This window comes from Curcuma longa, chromosome 7, assembly GCF_044706935.1.
Source record: "Curcuma longa cultivar G26 ecotype Majalengka, Jawa Barat chromosome 7, ITB_CL_G26_1.1, whole genome shotgun sequence".
NCBI classification, from domain to species: Eukaryota; Viridiplantae; Streptophyta; class Magnoliopsida; order Zingiberales; family Zingiberaceae; genus Curcuma; species Curcuma longa.
In genome coordinates, this window is record NC_133867.1 from 5,201,697 (window position 1) to 5,214,116 (window position 12,420).

At 34.7% G+C, this 12,420-nt stretch overlaps 1 protein-coding gene across 2 annotated transcripts in view; it reads left to right on the forward strand.

The window, feature by feature from the left end:
• Positions 1–353: 353 nt before the first annotated feature.
• The window catches only part of LOC141831490 (uncharacterized), a 22,978-nt gene continuing 10,911 nt past the window's right edge, over positions 354–12,420 (forward strand). Inside the window, exons 1-2 of one of the 2 annotated variants that reach the window (XR_012602074.1) lie at positions 354–601; positions 6,987–8,105. The gene's annotated coding sequence lies outside the window, so the exon portion shown is untranslated. Of the gene's footprint in view, positions 602–6,986; positions 8,106–12,420 lie in introns of those variants that run through there. The other variant, XM_074718857.1, reaches the window with a different exon arrangement.

Consider the following 12,420-nt stretch of genomic DNA (forward strand, 5'->3'; position numbering starts at 1 on the left):
AGCAAATGCCGAAAAGTATTCGGATTAATTAGACCTCGATAAGAGACACAAATCCATTTAAAACGATAAAGATGCTTTACAACTATGCCCGTTGCAAGTCAAGTCCAAGTCCTGGTTCAATCAGATCACTGCTCGGCTCTTATCGAGTCACACTCGTTAGCCAAGCACTGAACCCAAGTCCGGCCTAGCCCGGACCTGGTCGACCGGTCGAACATGCGGTATGGTTAGGCATCTCTTTTTATAACCATCAATTTAAATTGATCTTCCCAATTTAAATAAATTTAATTAAAATTTCCCACGTGTCTTCGAAATCTTAACCTTTTTGCCTTGCCACGTGTTTTCGTTGCCTTCCTGGCAGCGACGGGTTCGCTGTATATAGACAAAGACGAAGGGGGAAGGAACAGCGCAGAAGGAACTTGCGGAAGGCGTGGAAGAAACGATTCCTCTCTTTCTCTCCCCAATTTAATCGATTCCTCTCCTCTCCAATCGCTTCCTCTTCTCGACGCGCGCTGATCCGATCGACGCTTCGTCGCGCGCACAAAAGAGATCGTCGATTCGTCACCCGACCTATATTTTGTCGTTCGTTAATCAAACCCACTCGGTAATTTTTTTTCCTACGTTTTTTTCCCTTTTGAATTGATTCTGTAGTTTATCGATTGTTTTTCCTAATCTGTGTTGATTTATTTTGTTTACTGGTAACCGAAAGAATTTAATTCGCTCGCCGCGGATGAGATCTTTGCCCTCCTTATTTCCTTTTGGTTGCTAGTTTATGATTTTCGTGTGTTGAATATTTAGTATCGTATGAATCTGGATTATTGAATAAAGGGAAGCCCTAATTTGTTAGGGATTTATATGGATCGTTAGTATTTCATTTTCATGCCGGAATTTCCAGTTGTTTCTGGGGCTGGGAAGTCCATTAATCCGTTTATGAAATTTTGATGTCTTATATTATTAATTAAAAGACAGAAGAAGATTTTGATGTCGCTGCATTTCCGTATTTTTCCAGGTTAGAACTACCTGTAGTGTTAGTAAATTAAAGTACATTCATGTTCTGTTTATCTGAATACTTAAGAAAAATGTTAAGAAGTTTGGCATCTATGTCCTAGGATTGTTGGCATAAGAGTCTATCTTGCCAAAGCTTTTACGTATCGGCTTTTGTCGTGTCACAACAGTGTTGACTGACTCATCATTCATGGAAGGAGGGTATATGTTGACAGCAAGTAATTTGAGAAAATTAATTAAGGGAATTATCCGTACTGATAAGTCCAAGGAAGGAGAATAGTTTATCAATCCTTTTCTTGTTTTGGAACTATGTTCCTTACATTCAATTTTTTTATTCCAGGATTCCTTTGAATATGACTTTCAACTGATTTCCCTTTAGAATGTTTGCTGATTATGGGTTTCATTCTCTCTTTGGTCCATCTCTCTTTCTCTCTTTTTGTCATCCTCTGGTTGATTCTTCTTGTAGAATTATAATGTTCTGTACCCATCCACAGAGATTATATTCTTTTCTCTTTTGATGTGTTGCCAGCTATGATGTTTTACAAATGCAAAAAACTTTAAGAATATCCAAGCTTAAGGGTCAGGCTTCTATCGGGAATAGAGAAAACTAGGGAGAGAAGTTAGGAAAATGGATATGGAAAGATTTCCTTAGTTTGTGATTCCTTGTACGGTAGAAATAGGAGGAAAGTTTTAAACTCTCTAAAATTAATCCTTAAAATACAAAATATATATGGTTTTTCTCTAAAAGAAATTTTAGGTCCTTACTGAGAATGAAATGTGTGAATACTAACATTTCTGTTGTTTTGGGAAGAAGAATGTTTTCTCTCATCCACTCCCTTCTATCCTGCCATTTCTGCCCACGGAAATAGTTGGAAACGGTGACTAGTGCCTGGAGAAGCTTATCCCCTAGTGATTTTTCTTCTGTTGTCCCTTCCCTGCATAAACTCAGTCCTATTGGAAACTTGAAACCTTGATGCGTAGTTCATACCTCAAAATCTACAAGAGTAAACCTCTATCGTCTTTAAAATCTATTGCTAACAAAGCTCCATATAGTTCCTTATAAGTGCAGAAATCAACCCCATAGAATCCTGTGTTAGAAGACCAGGAAGCATCACAATTTATGCAGTGTTCCAATGTCATGGCTATTTTCATGCGAAAGCAATTTATTTCTGTTCTGTAATAATAAAGGTCTCATGTTTAAGAAATAGAATTGATCAATATCTTTGAAGGCTACTGCATTTGTTTAACATATCCCATTATTAAGCTTCCATAATTCCCCAGGAAATTAGACATAAGAGACAATCTCTTCAACACTTGCATCATTTGTTACGTCTCCTACTCTCCTTCAAGCTATGTCCCAAGTATTCAGGTACTCAAACTTTTTATGCCTTTCCCAGTTCCAACAAACGCCAGTATTTGCCTAAAGTCAGCTTAATCAGAGTATCAGTATAAATACGATTTGTATTCTGACGTTTGGCAGGATAGCAATTATCCTGCAGGCAGTATTGATTCTATTAATTGACTGCGAATGTCGAAAATAATCTTCTAAAACTTATTAATTTTGAATGATACCAAGAGATAGGGAAATAAATGGCATTGTTGAAAAATATTATTCATCAACAATTTAATCCTAAACATCAACTAAATAATTGTTTAAATAAATCTAAAATCCTAAGATGTAAAGAAAGGAAAAATCCTAATAGAAAGGGAAAAAATCATAACGGACTCTGAATCTTAAAAATTCTAAACAGACTCGAAATCATAAAATACAAAAGATAGAAATTATCAAAAATACTCTAAATACTAAAAAATTCAAAAATTACCAAAAAATTAAAACTATCAAAAATAATAATAAAAATTTTTGGATCTTGCATCATTTGCCCCGGGTTGAAAAAATTTACCTCGAGTTTAAAGTAATATCAGGTGGTCGCCCAGGAAGAAAATCATTTGACACCAAATTAGTAAAATCTACTAGCAGCTGTTGGACTTTTGTATCCTTAATTGAAAATTCACATGTTTAGATTCTTCCTCATCTTCAAGAAACTTCTCCTTCGTACTGTTCTCCGATATGATACGCATTACATCCTCAGATAATCCACCATCTAAAATTTTCTTTCTCATCGTTTTGAACAGAACTCAAATATGGGAACTCTTTTCCGCCAATAGTGCCTCCATCGAGGAAACTTGCAACACACCATCACTAACTTCATCGACAACTCCATTTACTTCATCATCATCATAAATTTGATCACCAACTATTTCGATCTTATCGTTCATATCTTTCTAAAGAAAAATTTTATTCAAATTAAAATAAAAAAACTTACGATCTTTAAGATCTCGGGTACTACAATCATAGTGTGAAACTTCTTCAGTCGAAACCTGCCTTTCACAACCTCAATCACATCCCTTACGATCTTCAAGATCCTATGTCGTTAGACGCTAGGATAACTTTGCAACGTATTTCTATAGATCTTCAAATATCTCGTCTCAAGTGCTATGATCACGGTGCAAGATTTCTTTAGCCGCAACCTTCCTATCACAATCACGATCGCAACCACGACCACGACCACGACCACGACCACGATGACCATCCATGGGATCTAAGAGCTCTAATACCAATTGACGTCAAACGGAATAGTGATTATCCCGCAGACAATATTGATTCTGTTGATCGACTGTGAATGCCGAAAATAATCTTCTAAAACTTTTTGATTTGGAAGAATACCAGAAATTGGGAAATAAACGACACTATCGAAAATTATTCATCAACAATTTGATCCCAAACATCAACTAAATAATTATTTAAATGGACCTAAAACTCTAAGATGCAAAGAAAGGAAAAAATTTTTAATGGAGTCGGAATCCAAAAAATCCTAAATAGAATCAAAATCGTAAAATAAAAAGATAGAAATTATCAAAAAAATACTCTAAATAGTAAAGACAAAAAATTCAAAAATTATCAAAAAATAAAAATTATCAAAAATAGTAATAAAAATTTTCGGATCCTCCTACATCACATCCTCTACAATCTTGCTCCGTAGTTGAGTTGAATTTTGTTAAGCGTCTGAGAGGCAACCCCTCCGGAGTCTTCAAAGGAAGAACTTTGAACTACGCTAAACTTTCACATGCTGTTCCAAACTTTTGTGCTATGCTAAAAATTATCTCAATTGCCATTGTTTCATAAGTTCCATTTAAAACAGTATTATTTCCTTTGGCACCTTACACCACACCCACCTTTCTGGATTTGGATACCTTTGTAGATATTTTTTTTCAATTTACTCGACAGTTTCTTCACTAGAAACTCAAGTCCAGAAATTAGTCATTCATTTCCAGTAGTAATATTGGAATGCATCAATACATGTTATTGACACAGTAAATTGAGAATTTAAGTTATTTTTTATTTTAAAAATGTATTTAAGTACCCTTTATCAGATTTATGTCCTAGAATGTGATACATTCAAAAATTGTATTTTTTAGGATCTTGATGTATCGTATGGGCATTGATGGAATTTTAGGGGATACATTCTAGCAGCATCAGACCTAGGTAGCTTGTTGTGCAAATCTATGAACATGTAGCCAATTCAATTGTTGGGACAAACACAGCTTGATTATGAAGACAATATTCTAGCACCATCCCTAGAGTCCCGACAACTGGTTATTTAAACTGAGACAGTAAAAGTGTGATTGTCTATGTTAACATAGTATTTTTTTTTTCTTGTTGAGAGGAAGTAGGCAATTTGCTTTTTCCATAAAGTCATACAAATTGTGCCATCCCTTGAGTCCTGACAACTGGTTATTTAAGCTGAGTCAGTAAAAGTGTGTTTGTCTATGTTAACATAGTATTTTTTTTTCTCGTTGAGAGGAAGTAGGAAATTTGCTTTTTTCATAAAAGCATACAAATTGTATCCCTAGGTAAGGTTATTTACTATTGTTTAAAAAATAATGTTATGGCTTACTATTGTTAATAACATTCTTGGGCTACAATATCAAAATAGAAATGATCAATCCATAAAAGTTGTATATGACATGTATTCTCATGGAAAACAACAAGGACACCTATTTATTTTCTTTTGCAAAAACATTTGGAACTTACACAGATTCTCTTGTAAAACATGAATTCTAAAACATGAATTGACATTTCTGGTAAACTCATAAAACCAAGCAAGAGCTGAGCCAAGTTTCAGGCTCCAACTAGTTCAAGATAGTGTCTGCGGTATAAGTGCTTGCAGTGTGTTGAAGGAGGGTAAGGGGAAGGAGAAGAGTGCAAGTGTCAATGTTGTTGGAGGAAGAGGAAGAAGAGTAGGAAAGGACTTACCTGGGCCAACATGTAGAGGGAGGAGCTAGAATTTTTGCATGGCTTGGACGCAGAGGATTAATGCAGAGAGAGGAGTCAATGCAAGTGCTTGTGAGACAACTATTCTAGAGATTGCAATGCTATGTTGAATGCATTAGTGCGATGGTTGACGTGCAAAGGTGCTCATGTGGAGAAGGGGAGAGAGCAGCTAGTGTTGGTGTTTAAAGGGGGAGGAGAGGGTTGTGTCATGCATGCGAAGGTGCTCTGACTCACAAGTGCCAACTATTTCGTGTGTCGACCGGTGGGCAAAATGAAATATTTTGCTTGTGCTGACCGACAAGGAACTAGACGTAAAACCATGGATTGAAATCTCGAGCCATATCATGCGATACCGGTGAAAAATTTCGTTCCATCGACGGACCGGCACCAGCATAGCACCGACACAGGCGTTTCGGTCAGGAGCCGTCGCACGGCCTCGACGATGCCACCGGAGGAGACGCCTCCGCATGCGTGGCAGTTGTGGTTCCTTTTGTTTTTGTTTTTTTTAAACTTAAGTTTAATAAGATTTTAATAATCAATTCCTAGTTATAGTTGGGGATGATTTAAATAGACTTTATTAAAATCCGTAAAATTATCTTATTATTTTTTAAAAATATTTTATTTTTATTTTTAAATATTTAGATTAAATTTTTTTATTTTAGTTGATATATTTTATATTTTAAAAATACCGAAACTATACCGACATGGTACGATACGGTATCGAAACTGTATCGTTCCAGTCCGGGACCGAAACCTCGGCACAACTCGATATTTTAAACCTTGCTTAAAACTGAGGCTCATAGGTTTGATGAATGTGGATAAGTTTTATAATTGTTTAATTTGGTTTAATCCAAAAAGGGCTTCTCTCTCCAACTATTAATTTGTAGGGCACTTGGATTGACTGTCTTAATATTATCCATTGTCATGGGAACATTCTTATTCTTGTACAAACTAAATATGAAAAAGAACCATCTACTATTTCAATGATTTCTACTTCAATCAATTTAATCATGTATGTGTCTATTGTATGATGTGATTAAACTGCATAGTTATGGTTGTAACAGATGCAATTAAACCTTCTATGGACAGAGATTGTGGATTGCCATCTTTAGCTTTATAAGTACATGCTTGACAGAAATGTTTTGAGATTTATTAGAACTGAATATTGAGAACTATCAACAAATAATCCCTAGTTTATTCACTCAACCAAGTGATGAATCTCTTGAGGTTATTCTGATGTCTGTTGGACACATGAGGCTTCACAAAACTCTACAGATTGGTTGATGCTCGACTAATTTGCAATTTATCGGTCAATTCACGCATAAGCTGCTGTGGCACTAGTTTGTACAAAAAATACTTGTTATGCAGAATGTGGCAGTCGGTGGTTTGAATGCTGAACATCAAAGATATTGTTGGGTAAACAGGTAAAGTCTGTTAGCTTATCTTGATGGGTTCTTCAATGGTATAGTATCTTCTTTCTGTTAAAATCAGTAATTCTGGAGTAGCTAATCCTAAATCCTAGACATCTTAGATTAATAGTTTGTTTGAAGAGAGATTTATCCTCAATTGTAGTTCTTAGGTTAACCTCATTGGGTTGGGTTACCAAGTAACATTCTGACCATTTTCAACTGAACTATCACTGCTATTGCAGGCACATTGTTGACCTTAGTGGGTCATGAAGAAGAGGATATGTCAATTCTCGTCGTCACTTTCTACCATGAGCAGATAAGGTTTTGAGGCTTTACATTGTTGAACCTGGGTTTTGGATTTCTATCCCTCTGAGATGTGTGATGTACAGACAGCAGGGGTTCTATTTGAAACAATATTTGATTGGTCCTTCAACTATTATGTCTAGAACAGGATTTAAGTCAGGTTTGCACTATAGAATCCTGTAGATAGCTTGTCTATCTTGACTCACAAACATTTGGCATAGATGAGGTCAATTGCATCAATGATGATAGTCATGGATCATTACAAAAATCATGTGATGCTGCTGCAATAAAGATGGTTTTGAGGTTAATTTCCTCTGGTTGTCTTCATAATTCTTTGTAAAATCTGAAGGAGAAACAACTTTCATATCTGTCTACTGACTTGTTTCAGTAATTCAGGCCTTGGATCTATCTGATTCTTCACATGTATATGCTTGTATAGCATAGCTGGAGTCAATGGCTAAAGCATAAAACTTTCAGGTCTCTCTTAGCATATCTTTAGGTCAACTATATGACTTGTCCTGGATGAACCAATTTTGGCTGGCTTGTAGGCCATGACAGTGGAATGGCAATAAATGTTGAGGTTCTTCATGTAGTTGTCATGATTTATACATTCTTCTGTTCGACTGCTGTAAGAATCAACATACAAGAATCATTAACAGGGCAGTGGAAGGGCATAACAAGACCAGGTGAACTTGAAGAAATGGAGACTTGTCTTGTAAAAGCTGTCTTCTGGAGTCTATAGCTAATTGTTTATAACTCAGCGCAACAGGCCGCCATAATATTATTATGTAATATTGCGTAATTTTTTTCTGGGTGCTGCAGTCCATTAGGAAGTATCCTATTTGGCTATCATGTGAGCCACCACATGATGTCTGCTTGGACTTGCTTCATATAGAAGGTTGTTTTGTCTTCTTTGTTTCTGTAGAGGTGACATACTGTACAATGTAAATGAGGTTTGTTACAGAAGTTTACTGATAGAAGTTTGAAATTTAAACTTGTGCAGTCGTAATGTTCTTGACATGTAATTTAAATGATCTTGAAAATGGTTCTTGGAGGTATTTGACAATTCCCATGGTTCTGCCAGACAATATAGTCAATAATCATAATCTAGTGAGCCTTCAGAATAGAGTAGCTGCTCAGACTCTTCTTTTTTCGATTAGCTGGGTATTTATTAGAGCATTCTCCTGCTATTGTTCACAGCAAAGTGTGGTGATGAGGCCAATCAATGTACATAGTATATACTGACGTCATTTATGGGGAGTGTTATCTTGAAGGAAATGCATGTTGAGAGCTCATATTTGTTGTCTACTTACCATATCTGTATTATTCTTTCCAAGTTCCAAACATTGACGGTCATTCCGACTTTGTATGCATGGTATGCACTGCTGTTGTTTTGATTTAGTGAAGTTTATCATCAAAGAAACTCTTTGTCAAGAACTTATGTCCTTTCTAGTCACCATATTTTATTCTTCCCAAGTTCCAACATTCACAATGACATTCCACCTTCATATAAAATGTATATTGGACAGGTAAGTATGATTCAGTTACCAAATACCTGTATTTAAAGTAACACTATCATTCATATATGTATGTAGAAAATAAGGAAATATTGGGTTGGATTATTTCATAAATGATAATTATATATGTTTGTTGAATCAACATAAACACTCTTAATGTGACTTACTCCATCCAGATAACTAATTTTATCAAATTTTGATCTAACACTTCAAGCAGGACCATAGATACTATGTATGTGAGTTTGTTACATGAACTAGAGAAACTCACATAGGAAAAACATAAGGAGACACAGCAATATTGAAACAAAAATATAATAGTCACACATCACTGAAACAGAAATTTATGTATGAAATATTGGTCGGATTATTTCATAAAGGATAATTACATATGTTTATATGTGCACTCTTAAAAATAACTAATTCTATCTAAACCATAGCCATACGACTAGGTATCCCACAGTACCTATTTAAGCATCATAGATCCCTAACCATTCGTAGATATTGTCACTCTTAACCTTAAATAACAACACGAAGTAAAAAAGGGCAGGGTATGAAGTGGAAGCTTTATGAGCGGGGCATTCCAGAAGTGTAATGAAGGATTAAGGAGGAGGAAAATCTAGAAAGGTAGACAGAAAAATGGTTTGATGTCTGTCATCTATCCACTATATTCACTATATTATGCTGCTATGAGATGAAAAGATAGTAGTCATATCTGTTTGTTATTTGCCATAGTTATATTCTCCACTATTTCTTGTAGGATGGAAGTGAATGATGAATTACATTTGCCTGCCTTTTAGTAGTTAAAGGAGGGATGTACTTGGCCTGGTTAAATAAATAGTTACATAGTGGTTTCGCCTAAGCTTATCAGAATCCAAATTATATACAGCAGCATAGTTGATTCCATCAATTAATGAGACTGCATATATGCCTATGCAATGTGATGAAACCATGCTGACGAGCAGATGTTTGTGTCTCTGCACCAACTGTAGACCACTTCTTGAAATATGAACTATCTAAACATTGACTATTAACCTATCATTTTATTACCAGGCACACTTACGAGAAATGATTAACATTTATGATTAAACGCATTGATTATTTCTAGAATGACAGGATGCATATCATTCACCCACACATTCAAGCTAATATTGTTAAGTTATCTAGGAGGAGAGAAGACAATTTTTGAGCAACAAAACAGAAAACACATAAAACAAAGTGAGTACAAGATAGAATAAGTTTCAACATATGTTTGGTGTTATGGTACATTCTTGTTTGCCTATGGTGGCATGCATAAGCATGATATTATTCCTTCTTGTAAGCTATATTTTACTTTCTTAGAAGCAATTTCAGAGGTTGATGGTTATGCCACAATGAAGTTATGTTTATTCAGTTTCTGGTCAGTTATTTTCATTGAGGTATGTACTCTACCATCCTAGTTCTACACTGAAGTAGTGCTACAAAAATGCTTTTTTTATGTAGATAAAACTTAAGATAATGATAAACCAATAGCCTATACATCTAGAACTGGGACTTCAACATATATCATGCTGCTTGGTATTTGTTTTATTAGATATAGGATGTGCAAGTGCATGATCCAGGATCCTTGAATGGAAAAATGATCAAATATTGCTGCATGGATATGCTGTAATGTTATGGAATTGTCAAATTGGTCTACGATTATGTCATATCAGATATCTGAGAGTACTCAACACAAGGATATTTGCAGTACAAAATTACTATACAGGACTTTTGATAATTTCTCTAAGATACAGCATTGCTGGTGGTTCAGGGTATGCATGAACTGATTTCTTTCAGGTTCTTTTGTGATAAGGGCATTTAGGGTCCAATTACTTGGATGAAATATGTGAGGGAAAATATCACAAAATTACATAGGGATAGAATCTCTATTATTTATATATATTTTTGTGATCCTTTCCCTCTTTTCTCTCATATATTCCATCCAAAGAATCGAATCCTTAGTCCTGCAAGGTAGACTGCACTGCATGTGTACCAGTTGTGACAATTGCATTAGTAGCCCAAAATAGAGCATTGATCATAACTTTAATTTATTCACTTTTATTTGCCTAGTTTTTTTTAATATTAAATATTAGTTTAAAACACTTTAGCTCTTCCAGAATTTAGAGGTTTTCTCTTTGAGGTGGGCTGAGTATAAGAAATCATCCAGGTGCAAAATAGCTATAAGCACAAAGGTATGTTGTCAGACATTTTTATTATTTCACCATGTTCTAGTACTCAGCATCTTTGCATAGTTGATAGCACATCTAGTTTCAAATAAGTTCAATAAAATACAAAAATTCTACTATCCTCTTTGGTTATTACTCCAAATCCAAAATCTTCATTTATTTTTGGATTCTCTCCTGATATCACTAAGTACTCATTAAATATCCTCCAAATAGGATATCTAGTATTCGTCATAATGCCCATAATACCTTCATCTAGATATGTGTTCCTTTTATCAGGCAATCTTATTTGTGGGTCATGAGTGTTGATAGCATATAATGTTTCATTTCTTGATACCAATTAACATTAATTTCCAACTATTTTATTTGAAAGTTGTCTATGCTGTGCAACAGTAATGCTAAGTGGATCTTCTGAATAAGTAAGCTGGACTTTTATAATTTAGTTTTTCTCTTTGGAGATGTAAGTTGAGAGTTTTTGTTACCTTATAAGGAGAGTTGAGCCAACACTGCATATATCTTCTTTGTTAACTCATACTTACCTTGTGGAAATAAAATTTCATTCATAGTAAGTTTTGCATCGCTCAATACATGCTGTCAAGACTTTTAGTGTCTTAAATTGGCTAATCTATATATTAATACAGAAGGTGAACCTTGGTTCAACGGTAAAGTTGTTGCCATGTGACTTTGAGGTCATGAGTTCGAGTCGCAGAAACAGCCTCTTGCAAAATGCAAGGTAAGACTGCGTACAATATATCCAATGTAGTTCGACCCTTGGAACCTTGCACTGGTGAGAGCTTCATGCACCGGATTGTCTTTTTAATTTATATATTTAATATGTATCTCAATTGATAAGTGCACTAAAATAGGAGGTGGTACAAAATATGGATAGAAGTAGGTCTTGGATCTCTTATTGATTGATCACCATATGATGTATTAAACCCATAATAGTATGAAGGATGTGAGCATGTTGAAATTTGATCATGGATTTATGTATTAATTTATGTAATACTTATATATTGGTGTGCCATGGAGGCAAATCAAAACTCACATTGAGATCTACTACCACTTGTTGCAGTTACGAGGCTAAACAATCTCACACAATGAAATAAATGATCTCTCATACAGAATAAAAACTCATAAAGAAGAAATGTTATTATGATTAATAACAAGGAATTGAGGCCATTTTTAAAAGACTCAAACCCATACAAAAATTTGTAAACAAACTATAATATTCAAGAATGTCTATAGGACTTAATCATACTCTTAATAAAACAGTTATCACAAAAATTTTTAAATAAACTATAATATTCAAGAATATCCATAGAACTTAATCATGCTCTTAATAAGATAGTTATTATTTCAAAAACTGTTATTTTCTTCTAAAACAAGAGGATAATCAGTATGTGTGTCTCTTGTATTAGCTCAATAGAAATTTTAGCACAGTGACAAATAATCGAAAAGGGAACTAACTTTCTAGGCTAATAAACTCTGAAACCATAAATGATAACAAAAGGATACAACTAACAACAATTTTAGTTAAATCTTTTTAATTGAGAAATGGATATCTTGCATTCTTATTCCATGATGGCTGATTTGTTCAATTTCCTCTTTGATACAACAACAACAAAGATTTTATCTTGTTTCGTGCACTGGAC